The sequence below is a fragment of the Chrysemys picta genome, chromosome 6 (assembly GCF_011386835.1).
Source record: "Chrysemys picta bellii isolate R12L10 chromosome 6, ASM1138683v2, whole genome shotgun sequence".
Classification (NCBI taxonomy): Eukaryota; Metazoa; Chordata; order Testudines; family Emydidae; genus Chrysemys; species Chrysemys picta.
In genome coordinates, this window is record NC_088796.1 from 62357994 (window position 1) to 62370445 (window position 12452).

A 12452-nucleotide genomic window follows, 5' to 3' on the forward strand; every position below is an offset into this window, starting at 1 on the left:
ATCTACTAAGGGAGAACACATGACTAAATGTGCCTTTCCTCACATTGACAATGAACAGTGTCATATGTGAGACTGCTGTCCAGCAGAATCAAGGCAGCATGGGTTTGGGTACACAGGAAGTACTTGTGTATATATGTAGTTACAGAAGCTATATATGAGATGTTTTAAGCATTTCATCCACCTTGTCCATCTTTTCTCAGATAATTCAGTTTTTAATCTAATTCGGGCAGTAAACGTTCCATTTTTTTCAATTATTTCATTCTTGTTGACCACATTTCTATAGTGGGTATTTGCTTTTGCAGACTTGAGCCATGATGCTGCAAACATTTACACATGTGAGTGACTTGTGAGGAAAATGATTTTGGTGAAACTTTCTTCAGTGAAAAACACAGATTAAGCTGCGCTAAAATGTTTAGAAAATGTTTGTTAATTTCACCAAAGTATTTAAAAAAATTGAAATGCTTCATTATGATTTTTTCAATTCAAAACAACCTTTTGTTTAGAAATTTCCTCTTAATTTAATTTTTGTAATTGAAAATGTTAAATACTTGAAATTGACACTAAACTTCAGGACAAATGAACATTTTAATTTATTGTGATACACCTCTACCTCGATATAACGCTGTCCTCGGGAGCCAAAAAATCTTACTGCGTTATAGGTGAAACCATGTCATATCGAACTTGCTTTGATCCACCGGAGTGCGCAGCCCTGCCCCCCGGAGCACTGCTTTACCGCATTATATCCGAATTCGTGTTCGTGTTATATCGGGGTAGAGGTGTACAATTTATTTCTAAACGTTTTGATTCCCTGAAAAATTCATTTTCAGTTTAACCTGAAAGGTTTTTTCCCAGTTTTTTTTTTAATTGATAGCAAACCAAAAATCTTGTTATTCATCCAGCTCTGTGAGTGACTTTTTGTGCATGTCAGTAGATCCCTTGTGTTCAGTGGCATTATTCACATGGGTAAATTAAGAAAGCGCATAAGGCAAAGATTTGTTTGTGCATCAGTGTCAGTACAGACCTCTGCACCCAGGCAGAGTGCCATGTGCTGCAGAACTTATTCCAGCCACTGACACCTTCTTAAACTTTTCTTCAATCTGTTAGGAAGGATTCTTCTTTCTTCTACTGAAAATGATTGTTCAAATGATTCGAAACCAGCTAATTGATCACGTAAATTCTGACATACTTATGCTGGAGGTGAGATATGGCTGGAAGACTATAAACCAGCGGTTCTCAACCCGCGGGCTGCATGCGGCCCAATTAGCACACAGCTGCAGCCCAGCTGTGTGCTAAAAAAATTCAAAATTTGCCACTCTGGGTTGGCTGGGGAGGTGGGCTGGCTGAGGGGGAGACAGTCTGGCAGCCTGCTGGAGCGCTCCTGCCAATAGGGGGCTGGTGAGTGCTTCAGGGGGGCATGGTGCAGCAGATTGGGTCTCTGGGCAGGTTTTATGGGGGGGGCTCTTGGCAGTGAGGGTGTGGGTGATGCTGGGAATTAGAGGCTTGCTGGGGTGCTGCAGCGCCCCCAGGTTTTAGGTGGGGCTCTGCTCTTGGCCCCATGCCTCGGGTCCTGGCTGCCCACCTGGTGCGATGGGATATGGGTCCCAACTGCTGGCTGCCTGGCCCCATACGGCGGGTCCTGGGTCTGGCTGCCAGCATCCGCGCATCAGGATCCCGGGGTTTGGGGTCCAGCACCACACTGAGGGATCCGGGGTCCCAGGTGCCAAGTTGCAGGATCCGGGGTCTGGCTGCCAGACCCGTGGTCAGGGTTCTGCTCCTGGCCCCGCTCTGTGGAGAGGTCTCTGGGTGGGTGGCACTGGGTATAGGGGACTGTGTGTGTTTTTGTGGAGGGGTGGGGGATGCTGTGATTCTCAACCTGCGGCCTACGTAACACATTGTGGGCTGCATAAATAGGTTGAGAACCACTGCTATAAACTGCCTAAATACATAATCCTTGAGCTCAGAAGTGGTTTATGCTTGTTATTCTTTTAACACCTCTTGACTGCTCCTCATTTCAAAGTGAAGAAGTCAACTGCTATCTGTTTTCCCCCTTACTTTACCAGTCCTGACAAGTAAAAGAAAAAGACATAGAACCTATTCGCATGAATGAGTCACCTTTAAAAACTGCTTTTAGTTTCAAACTCTATTGAAAAATGAATAAATCAACTCTACAATGTCATACATAAGCCACTCTTTATGCTAAAGTAGCTGCTCAACTGTTTCATTATGGGGGAAAACGATTCTAGATGGAAATGAAGCAAACGTTTTCTTTAACGTTGGTTTCTAAACCTGATTTAACCTCCAGGGGTTTTCCCTCCAAGCTCTCTATATAGCAGCATCACAGTATCAATGATATAGTTATGGTTCAGGGAGCATTTTCATTACATGTCCTTGTTCTCAGGCCTTTACAACTTTCATTAAAAAGAAATCCTTTGGGTTGAAATCTCTCATGTTTGTTTTCAACCCATAGATTTATAAAAATACATACAAAGTGCTATCATTATGTTTAGTTATATTGGTAAGTAACCAGCAGAAAGAAAATACTTTCATGCTTGGATAAAACAATCCTTTCCCCCTCTTCCCACCACCCCCAAAACATACCTTCTTCTCTTTAATACATTTTTCACCTTGAAATGGTTCAACTTTAAATCTGAGCAAGTGTGCACAGAACTGTGGAAACACTAAAGTTGAAAATTATTGGTTATAAAATGAAAAGGTTATGAATGAATTGAAATAGCCTTATGTTCATGCACAGTGAATTATTGTGCTGACTGCTTTAAATGTGCGCAGATGGTGAAATTCACCTATAAGCACAAGAGCTGTGCCAGACCTCCTCTCTGGTACCTTTGGGCAGAAAGGATCATAGGCAGGGTGGTGGCATAAGGGAAATGTGATGGGGTGGCCTGCCCTTAAAGCAGTAGTGTCTAGTGGACAGCCCTCCTGACCAGATGACATGTCCCTTTAAGGATTTTGAAAGGCCCAGTAAAGATATACAAGAACCTAAGGAGGGCTAGGTATAGAGAAGAAATAGTCCCAGGAATAAGTTAGGAGAAAGATAGACATTATTTCTTTAAAGGTGTGGGACCAGGAACATGGGCAGAGGCTCCCCTTTCCCCCAACCAAACAGGGGATAAACTGGGAGGATGAGGCCAGCATAAAGGCAGCTGATTCTTCCCTTACAGGGAAGGAAAATACTGATGGGGAAAGGTTGCTGAACCCTCTAGATTGGAAGGCTAATTGGAAAGGGTTTTCAGCTGAGGGAACTGGCAAAAGGCTTGCAGCTGACTATTCCAAGGCACAAGGCCTGAGAGACAAACCCCAGCTCCAGGAAGAGGGCGGAGGGAGAACTGCTGGCTGAAGGAGGAAGATATTGCTTGGGACTGTTTGGAGTACAACCCCCAGGCCCAGAGGGAGGGCAGAGGCGAGCTTCTGTTCAGATGAAGGAGATACTGACTGCTTTAAAGGTGAGAGACAGATGCAGGTTATACATCCTAGCTGTCACAAAGAAGTGGTGGGAGTGGCCTGAGAGGAAAGCACCCCTTCAGAACTGCCTAAGGAGAAGCTGTGACTGAGAAACCAAAGATCCAGGCAGGGATAGCAGAGTCCAGAGATCTGGTGAAGTTGTTGGCAAACAGGGTGAAGGTAGGAGCGGCTTAGATGAGTGGGGGGGGAATGGAAGAAACAGTCCTTAGCTGCCCAAAACAGGGTCCCTGGGCTGGATCCCAGAAGTCAGGATGAGTGTGGATTCCCCTGCTCTCCCCCACACCAAGAGGGAAGATACAAGCACTGGAAATGGAAGAAGCTGAGAAATTCAAGCCCCAGATAGGGGTTGAAGGCTGGGTTTAAAAGGACCCTGGAGTTTGGGGTTTGTTTATTTATTTTAGACTTCTGTGTTAACCCCAAAAGAGTCATGAACTGAGAGAGACCCTAGTTGGAGGGCTAGGCCAGAGAAAACAAGAGGTCACTGTGCAACCAGAATGGCTAAAGGGGGGTACTAAACTGGTGGGTGATGGGGGTGGAGGGCAGGAACCCGGTAGTACTACACCAGAGCTTGTGATACAAGATGGAAATGAGAGGATCATCTACAAGGAATATTTGAATGCTGATGAGGTAGTCCCTGCACCACTACTGAATATGCCAGAGTGCAGTGGGAACAGGATATTGGATAATGCTAATGGTGATGTGGAGGGCATAATGGGAGTGGAGTATTAGTGGCCTCTATTTCCATAGGCTGGAGTAGTGGTCATGGAGGGAAAGTGCAAGACTGGACTGCAGCTGCTTACCTCCCTGTAAGCCTGGGTATGGTAAGAGAAATAATCAGAATAAGGGTGGAAGGTAGGAATGAAAAGAACAAATGAAGGCATTGAAGGAAGCTGGAGGTACAATAAATGACAGCCACATGACGGATTAGGGAAAAGAAAAGTAGGATAGCTTTCATTTCCAAGGAGAATTAGGAGGAGGCAGCTGGGCTGCTGGAATTGATGAGGGTGAAAGAAGGAGTAACTAGGATATGAATAATGTTGCTTAGAGCAGATGCAGTGGGTAATAGTAAAGATGGAAAAGAGGAGGAGGAGGAGAGGATTGTGCTCATCTGGATAGAAATCCCAGCATGGTATTCTGCTCAACATTGCAGCTAGTTCAAATGTTTAAACAGTTTCTAGCTATAACAATGGGACACTTTCCAAATAGTTGAGAATCTATATGAGTGGTGTCCAGATTTTCAGTTTGTGGGCCAAACAACAAGGGGTTACAATCAGTACTTTGAGGCAAATTCTCTGCCTTGGTTCCACTCTTCTTCTGCAAAGGGAACAGAAACTATCTTTTTAAACCCCCTTCAGAGAATTCTCCCTGCATCAAGGAGACATCAGAGGGTGCTGAGCTGGCATAGCTGGTGCAGGGCATATGTCAGGTTTGGGGAGAGCGAGTGTTTGGAGTGTGTTGTGCTCCATTTATTACCAAATGGCACATGGTTCCTGGGGAGCATGAGCAGCCTGAAAGCTGCTCTAATCTGGGATAGTGCAGAAATTCAGGAAGCTGTAACTCATTGGTTCTCAGTAAGGCTGGTCCAAAAATTTCAGTGAAACATTTTCCTGTAATAAAATGACATTAATCCTTGCATTTGCCTGAGCCACTGTAGTGCATCATGGCACTTGTAGCTCCTGGTCCCTCATTCCCTCCATAGGCTGGTCTGATACACAGAATAAAAAGCCAAAATGAAATGTTTTGATTCAGGAATGTCAAACTTTTCCTTTTGATTGAAAATGTCAAAACATTTCCATGTTTCCAAACTGAAGTTTTTTTGAACTTTTATTTCATGGAAACTTTTTTGATATTTTGACTTTTTTGTGGTGACAAATGTCAGAGATTCTCATGGGACAAAACTTCCATTTTTTGATCAGCTCTACTTCGCTTCTTGCCTGTCTCCTGGGCTGCCTGAGTGACTGCGTAGGTAAGGGTAACTATTCTTTGCTAGGTGCGCCTCTGGGCTCAGCCTATCCTGATCTCCTTAGGATTCCCACAGCTTGGTAGGGAACCCCCTAAAGTTCTTTCCATAATGACAGGGCTGGTTCAAACACTCTAGCTTAAAAATTGCCTAGCAGCAATTAGAGAATACATTTTTCCAGTTGGTAAAAAAGTGCTATTTTTTTCTTACTATAGTCACTCTCAAGGGCACAGGTTGGACACCACTGATTTAAATAGCCTCAAGGAAATAGTTTTAATGGAGGAATGCAAAAGTCTAGTAATTCTCTGCTTTCTCCAGGTGTTTACTACAGCAATTTGTGCCATTATATCCAAGTGCATTTTTAAAGAGCTCATTTTAGTGAGTTCAGATGGTCTGGAAATTATATTGTTAGCTTATTTAAGGGAGTGGGTATAGAGGCCTGATTCATCATTTCTTCTCCAGTAAAAGGGCAGACTAAATTAGTTCTGTACCATTTAAAACAGTTTTTGTATATAAAAAATAAACCCAGATGTAGAGCTGTCGTAAATCCTCTGATGGAACATTTTTTCTGTTGGAGAAGGCTGAATCACCAAAATTGAAACTTTTTGTGGAGGCTTTCTTTGTCAAATTGTGATTGAACCCAGGCAGGTTCCGTAGGTTTCCATCCAAAACCTGCCTGGTTTCCAGCCAGCGTACCTGCCTGGATGCTTGGCAGCCTGGACTCCTAGGCTCCCTGCTCTGACAGCACACCTGGCAGACCAATGGGGAGCTCAAAGATTGGCAACCCTAAGCTCCCAGACTGTCATCTCCCCTGCAGCGCTCCTGGTGAGCTGCTGCAGAAGGGGGCTTTCAAGGCATCCAGGTTAATTCCTCCACCAGGTGGGCTCAGAGGAAACTGGAAGCCCTGGGAGTGCCAGCTCCTTAGCTTCCAGGCTCATAGCCCCTCAGCAACCTGGACTTCCAGAGTCTGCAGATCTGGGGAAATCTATGAGGGCTCCATGCCCTTTCACTTAAAATTCTAAAAGTGTGTGTGTGTGGTCCAAATCAGTATGAAATGTCGATGAACTTTTCTACAAACAGCTCTACTCATATGTTGTTTTAGAGACACTTCCACTCTGTCAAAATAGAGTTGAGTTATTTATCAGAGGGTGACATTTAAGTGTTTACCTAAAATATCTGGGATTTTTTTTATTTATTTGTGCTGTCAACATACTTTGATTTAGTGAATGCCACAGTGACTTTTTAAATCTTCTTGTACCAATATTAGTTTCTCCACATCTGTCTCTGCCAGTAGAGACAATAGACTTCAATGTTTCAACCGTGTTTTTCTGGATACATTTTCCCAAACATTAGCTAGACAAAGCAAAAGCTCCTATCTATCCTTATGGAATTGTAGAAAGTGTGAATGAGGAGTTAATAGGACACAGTAGAACATTCACACTTAAAGGCAACACAAAAACAGAGAACAAAGAGCTAAAATTCAAAAACTGCAGTGTTCTGGTTTGTTCTGGCTGAGGGTAAGTCAGAATGACTTTGCACAGTGAATCTTCAAACTGATCTGACCTTTGAAAAATTCAGCTGTCTCCCACCCACAGCTTGGACTGTTATTAACAGCAAATAACAAAGCTGCAGAAGAAGCATGAAGCAACGCTGAAACATGGAGAGAAACTCTATAGGCAATGTTTATAAATCAGTGCTCTGAATGTAAGTTTGAATGTACAGGAAAATTAATAGGACAGTCAGGCAGTCAAAGGAGAGCTCCTCAGTTAGATTCAGGTCTAGCAGTTCCTAAACTACTCAAGAGATAATTCAGTCCCTATACTCCCTGGGGCAATGGAACAACAGAACGGGGGTGAAAAGAGACAGGAGGAGGTAGGGCTGGGATATAAAAGCTGGGGGAGGAAAAAGTGTTGCCTTTTCTGTTATGTAGTAGCAGGTGCATGTGAAGGGAAATTCTTCCCAGAGGCAGAATCTTTCCATGAGCTAATGCGACTCAGTTCTTTCTCAACATGAACCAGTGCCTCTAAGACATGACTGAGCCCATAGTAAATAAACAGAAGGGGCTTGTTTCTCTACTGCCTTGCACCATTTATAGTCATGTAGGGCCTGATTCAGCAAAGCACTCAGTCATTTTCTCCTACATTTTCATTCATTCTCCTTCATTCATTTTTCCTTCATTTTCTATAGGACTGTTCTATAGGGTACATAAATGGTTGCCTATGGGGTGTGGGAGCCTAACCCTAACTGGCAGCCACACTCTTTTGAGACTAAAATGTGCCATCTGGGCAAGAGCTGATCCACTCAGCTACTCTGCTTTAGGGTTGAGTGAGGAATAATCTGTGTCCTCCTTCCCCACCAATACAGTAGATGACAGGATTTTACCAAATGCTAGTGAAGTGCTCTTATGATGAAAAACAATACTGTGAATCTGTTCTAAATATAATCAACATGTCTCTGTAGGTTCCAAAACATGGGAAGCAGTAACACTGCTTTCTCCAGGAGATGTTGTACTGCGAAACATTAAGTTGTTCTCTAACCTCTCTTTCCACAGTATATTATTTCCTAGCATGTGTTTCTCAGTTGCAAAACAATATTGTTTATGAGGTACTTTATTTTAATTTCTTTTCAGGCTTTATTTTAGACTGCCATAAAAACTGAATTAAAAATAACTCCATTTTATTTAATGTGACAATTTAATGCCTCACAAGAAAAGATAAAATCTGTTTTCAACAAAATGTAATATGTACACAATCATCTGAAACAAAATAATGCTAATTTAATGGATGCACCTGATACTGGCCCCGTAGAACTGAATGGTAAAATGTTCATTAATTTCAGTACAATAAAATCAATATTGTTAATCCACATTTTCTATGGGTATAACTCAGTTGACTTCGATAGAGTAATGCCATCAGAGAATCTCACCCATTTTTTCCCTACATCATTCCAAGCTGCAAATCTTTCCTCAGCACTAGTAAGGCCTCAATTCAAGTATTGTGTCCAGTTCTGGCATTGCACGTCTGGAAAGATGTGGAGAAATTGGAGAAAGTCCAGAGGAGAGCAATAAAAATGATTCAAGGTCTAGAAAACATCACCTACAAGGAAAGATTGAAAAAAATGGGTTTGTTTAATCTGGAGAAGAGAAGACTGAGTGGGGACATAATAGTCTTCAAGTACATAAAAGGCTGTTATAAAGACGAGAATGATAAATTGTCCTCCTTAACCACTGAGGACAGGGCAAGAAGTATGGGTTTAACTTGCAGCAAGGGAGATTTAAGTTAGACATTAGGAAAAGCTTCCTAAAAGGGTAGTTAAGTACTGAAACAAATTACCTAGGGAGGTTGTGGAATCTCTGTCACTGGAGGTTTTTAAGAACATGTTAGATAAACACCTGTCCGGGATGGTCTTGATAATACTTAGTCCTGACTCAGTGAAGGGGACTAGACTACATGACCTATTTCTATGATTCTATGTGAGTAATATTTCCTCAGGCCAGTGTTTCTGTTGAAGTCAAAAGGATTAGTTGTGTGAGTAAGCATTACTTACATGAGTAAAGGTTTGCAGGAAAAGGTCCTTTTAATGATCAATTTATAAACCTCTCAAGGAAAGAAAAATCTTCATTTTTTTTTTGTAGTTCGTTTTGTTTTTAGAATTGCAGTGAGACCAAATTAAATCTTCTTTGCAAACCAAACAGCATGATCTGAGGATGCTTTTTTTTCTCTCTGTAGGGAAGCAATTATTATACTGTATGGCATGTATCTTAAAACTAGTGACCAATAGCAGGCAAAATTGAATTTATTTTTTTAAAATAATATTGCGAACAACTAAAACAGAATAAGCAAAATGCAAAGAATTTCTGCTTCACATTCCTTGATAATCTATAATTGCAGCATACAGGAGAGTGGCATTCATTTATCAGGCTTTCACTTACTGCAAACTGAAGTGGGAGAACACACACACCAACAGACATTTGACAAGTTAAATGGACAGAGAAGTGCACCTGAATATAAAGCAGCAAAAAGAAAATATTCCACAACACTTCATCATTTCATAAGTCTAATGGTGCAAGAGCAGCCATCCAGCACTTGTTTCTGTTCCACACAGACTTCCTTGACTGTCAGAAAAAATGATGCTATAAGGGTAAATTGAGATCCATTTTCATAAGACCTCAATTCCAATGAGCATTAAATATATTTTGCTTCTCATAGACCATGAACTAGTTCATAATCTAATAACCAATTTTACTGAAAACTCAGCCTCAGAATATTGTCATATTAAATTTGGTTAAAAAATCCTCACCGTTTTAGGTAAAGTTAAAATGATCTTTTACATTAGGAATGACTAAATTAAGTTTGTTTTTATATTGTTACACTTTGAGATGAATAATGAAGAACCAAGTAACATGAAACAAAACAAGACTGACTAATGATGGCTTATGCCTATTTGCCCTGAAATCCAATTAATTTCTCAAACATTTCTGTTCTGATTGCAGTTGTAGGTTTCTTTGTTATTTTTCCCCCCATTAGGGACTGAATCTTACAAGGTGTTGAACATTCTGATCCTACAAAGCACTTGAGCACATGCTTAACTTTAAGCATGTGAGTAGTCCCACTGACTTCAATAAGACTAATCACATGCTTAAAACTAAGCATATGTTACAATGCTTTGTGAGACTGGGGCCAAAGTTCTTAGCATCTTTCAAGATTGAGCCCAACACCTGTTAAACTAAAGACTAAGGTTTTATTTAAATATCTGTTGTAGAAAATGCAGTTTGAAGGAATCTCTAACAGAGAATATAGAATGTAAAGACTCGAGAGAGTACTGAGCTTCTGGAAACACTTTAAAAAAAATCTTATAAGAGATGATTTAACCCTTAGGCTGCTGCTATTTTTCTCTCTTGCCAGCAAATTAAATGCAACACAAAGTCATCTATAAGTGTCAGCAATTGCCTGAGGCCAAAAGACAGTAAAACTACTTCCATTAAGGAAAGATAGGAACACCAAAGAGAGATTTTTCTTTCTCACTTCCAAATGTGAGACAGATTTCTCATAAATCTTCACACACTATTTCATTCACATTTTTAGATAACCTTTACGTATTTCTAGCCTCTCGGTAAGTAGATTGATGAGAGAACCCATCACTCTGTTACTCATAGTAATATTAGCATTTCATATAGCACCAATGCACAGAGAAAGGGAAAGCATTTTTGGACACCATCCATTTCACATTACTTATGACTATGATAATAGGTCACCTCTGCCCCATCTCTTAGTTTAGATTTATTTTCAATATCCTCAATTTCTCATTGCATTTTTTCAGTCATTTCAATGTTTTGGATTAAGTGATCTAATTTGTGTCCCCTCTAGTTGCTCTTTCCTCATTTTTATAGTATTTCAACTGAGATGTTTCCGCCCCCATCCTACCATAGTCCCTGTCATTATTGAGTTTGTTGTTGAAAATTGAGAAATATTTGTTATTAACTCAGATTTGGAGTCCTCTCTCAAACCCTAACTTTTTGGGGGGAGGGGAAGGAAAGCTCCTTTCGTCATAAAATTCTTATCTGTACTCCCTGCCCAGATATTTTCTTTGGTACCTATTTAGGTATTTTTAGATCAGGGCTGTGTGTATCTTGACTGACTATCAGATCCAGACGATAGTTTTCATGCATGGGAAATTCAGCTTCAAAGCTGAACTTTACAACGTGACCTCCTTTCAGAAAAATGGAAAATCATTTGAGGGATGACATTTTTCACTATTTCAGGCTTTTTCTTTGGTGGTGCATATCTCAGCATATTAATCACATATTGAACTAAAGTGTGAATGGAATGAAACAGTATAACACACAATGGCACACAAATACAAAAAACAGTTAATAAGGATGAACTTCTTGATGTCTCCTTTGGGACAGGTTAGCCTCTCACGTTACTCTAACCAGAAGACTTTATTTAACAGTATTAATGTTTTCTTCTGCTTTATACCACCTTCTTCTTGATAAACTTGTGCCTCATTGTACATGAGGCAAGCCAGTGTTTTTTATCTCCATCTGTCTAGTGCTATGTTTCTTGCTCCATTGTAGTCTGGTTCCATGACAGCAACCTCTTTCTCAATGGCTTTCTTATATCATTTATTATCTTCCTATTGCCTGTCTTCCACCAGGTGGTATTCAGTCTAGGACTTGTGTAGGATATAGCTTTTTGACATCTGTATAACCTGCCCTAACAATTTCAGCCTGCTTTCTTAAATCATTCTCTCTCTCTACAGTCAGTTGGCCAGGTCTCTGTAAAACATCCGTGTGTGTTAGTTTATTCTGTCAGTGGACCACCAAGTATTCTTTGCAACCTTCTCTGATGGAATGCATTAAGTTTCCTGTTGTATGCTTCTAGCATTTGCCAATTTTCAGAAGCATATAGCAATGTAGGGATCACAATTACATTGTATAAATTTATCTTAGTTCTTGTGTGAATCTTCTTATTTTTCCAAATATTTACCAGTCTCGAAAAAGCTCTCCTTTTTCTTCTGAATTCTTGATTCCACCTTCTTGTGGAGCTGGCCATCAACACTGATTGTGTTCAAGATGTACAGACTTGTTAACCAGGCTGTATTCTTCACTGTCAATCATATATGTATCACCATTGCTGACTCCATTTCATTTTCAGTGATCATGACTTCAGAGTTTTTCTTTTGGCTGATTCTTAATGCTATTTTGACCTCATGTTTGATATTGATATTGGTCTTATCCATGGTATGGTCATCTGTGTCCAACAGAACAATGTCACCTGCAAGGTTGAGATCTTGAAGTTTTCCTCTACTCCAGATAACTGTTGTTTTCCTTTTGTTGCTCTTCACATCATGTAATCTATCACAACACAGACAAGAGGTGTTAAGATGCAGTCCACTGATGATCTCAAACTAATCAACCTCTCTACTTTCTGTCCTTACACAGCATTTTGACTCTTCAGACAACAACTTGACTGCTGACTCACTTTCTAGGAAGCCCATATTTTTGCAAGAT

At 40.7% G+C, this 12452-nt stretch overlaps 1 long non-coding RNA gene across 1 annotated transcript in view; it reads left to right on the forward strand.

The window, feature by feature from the left end:
• Positions 1-3332: 3332 nt before the first annotated feature.
• LOC135972380 (uncharacterized) overlaps positions 3333-12452 on the forward strand; it is a 166916-nt gene continuing 157796 nt past the window's right edge. Inside the window, exon 1 of the long non-coding RNA XR_010588811.1 lies at positions 3333-3461. This is a non-coding gene — a long non-coding RNA (uncharacterized LOC135972380). The remainder of the gene's footprint in view (positions 3462-12452) is intronic.